The sequence below is a fragment of the Hippoglossus stenolepis genome, chromosome 7, assembly GCF_022539355.2.
Source record: "Hippoglossus stenolepis isolate QCI-W04-F060 chromosome 7, HSTE1.2, whole genome shotgun sequence".
Classification (NCBI taxonomy): domain Eukaryota; kingdom Metazoa; phylum Chordata; class Actinopteri; order Pleuronectiformes; family Pleuronectidae; genus Hippoglossus; species Hippoglossus stenolepis.
Window position 1 is genome coordinate 28,172,514 of NC_061489.1, and position 2,397 is coordinate 28,174,910.

Consider the following 2,397-nt stretch of genomic DNA (forward strand, 5'->3'; position numbering starts at 1 on the left):
CATCAACTACACGATCAATAAGAAATAACGGATTAATGAATCTAAATAACAATGAAAATAACCATTAGTTCCTGCATTGAGACCCGTCAAGCAGCGCTCTTCACTGGTTTAAACATATATTATACATCTAGATCACGAGTACAGCTTTAAATCAGACACCTGTGCAAAAATACTGCAAAAGAAATACTGTGACGAGAGGAAGGAGGTCAAAAGTCATGTTGGAGAGCCGGCTGAGGTCAGGTTTGATCCAAGACGTCCGTTTGTGTCTGTTAAAGCGACGACTGGGAATCAAGGCTGTAGTGAAGCAAAGATCATGTGACCAGAGAGCACCGCCACAGAAACACTACTTCCTCTGTCAGTCACACACACACACCCCCAGTGGTTTCACCTGAGCTGAGATCTGTCACGTGTCATTCAGACTAGACAGGATTTCATTGAACCGCTGGGATGAGCTCTGATTAACAAACACACAGATCGTCTAACTCGTCCAGATGTCCGTCCACACTTCCTGACCGACAGGGACAGACTCCTAACATGATGACACGACTGCTGCTTTAACTCTAAACAACCAATCAGAATATGGGGTGAAATAATACAGGTGCTATTTGTAAACGAAGGTTTTGCTCTAGAAGAAAACAGCAGCACAGCTGATCTGCGATTTGATTCTGTTTTATCAGACAAAGAAAAAACTAAACTTGTGTAGATGCGACTGTTCAGGTGGAATCTGAACTTTCAGGCTGATTGAACTGACGTCATCTCGACTGAAGAAACTCAGTCAAGTAGCAGTGGCAGGATTTCTTCAACTTATTGAGGAGCACATTAATAGAAAGTGCATTAGCCGTGGGACAAAACAAGTCTATATATAAATATTATCTATACAGGAGTGTCGAGTTGTTACATGGTGTCATCAGGGATTGTAGGTTATCTCAGTATTAACCAAATATTTATTCATATCTATGGTTTATCAATATATAATTAAATAAACTATAATGTGGTGAGCTCTCATTTGGTCTATATCAACTCCTAAACAGTAAAAGATCACATTTGCTTTATATTTAGATTTTAAGTCGACTGATGGAGAATAAATCAGAAACTGCTCAAATAATCTAATGATTGTTTCAGACATTTTTTCTTAAGGTACTATTACCTTCACAATCCATACATTTTTAAGACCCGTCAATATTGTATTTAAAATATGTTAAGACCTAAAGATAATCGGTTTTGAGCTTTGAAATGTCTCAAGAACCTGTGGAAACTTAAACCTGTATTAATCATGACCAGCCAGTCATCCATCCAAAACCCCAAGATATTAAGTATTTAGGACACATTTCTAAGAATGAAGGTGGACACAGAGTTTTTGACACAAGTTGAAGATAAAAACAATCTGAGAATAAAGTCGAAATTTTGCTTGAGCAAAGTCATGAAAGTCGAGTGTGAAGTTTAATTATCGTGTATGTTATATGTTAGAGGACGCAGTCTGTCTTCTGTGTCAAAACGTGGAACATCTTGTTAAGTTCTACTTAGTTTGAGTTTCACAAAGAACTAAATCCTTGATGGTTTGTTTCATCAGCATCAGGACGTTGAAAAGATTGTGTAGGAAAATGAGTCTGTAGTGAAGAGTCACACAGACTTGGAGGAAACGGTCTCTTTAGTAGAGGAAATGTTTGGTGGTGGTTTACTGAGATTATCTTTGGTCACATCTGTAAAATGAGGTGTCACAGTGAGATTTGTTTAAACTCTATTGAGTCTTTATTCTCATAATATAACAACTGTATTGAAACACTCAGATGTTATTCGCATGGCCCATATTTACAAATCACAATTTTCTTCTTAGGACTTTTATTCCTAATCTCAAAAGTTTAGAATTTTTTAACCCAAAATTAACATGAATGTTTCAGTAACTCTGCACTTGGTTAGTAAGGGTTGCCACATAAACACCGTTGTGATCATATAGTGATGTTAGCATGTGATTTGTGATCATATTGTGATGATAGCATGTGGTTAGTGATCATATTGTGATGATAGCATGTGGTTAGTGATCATATTGTGATGTTAGCGTGTGATTTGTGATCACACAGTGATGTTAGCATATGATTTGTGATCATATAGTGATGTTAGCATGTGATTTGTGATCATATAGTGATGTTAGCATGTGATTTGTGATCATATAGTGATGATAGCATATGGTTTGTGATCACACAGTGATGATAGCATGTGATTTGTGATCATATAGTGATGTTAGCATGTGGTTAGTGATCATATTGTGATGTTAGCATGTGGTTAGTGATCATATTGTGGTGTTAGTATATGGTTTGTGAACATATAGTGATGTTAGCATGTAATTTGTGATCATATAGTGATGTGGCTTCTTATGTGATTGTCTCGCAATACGTAACC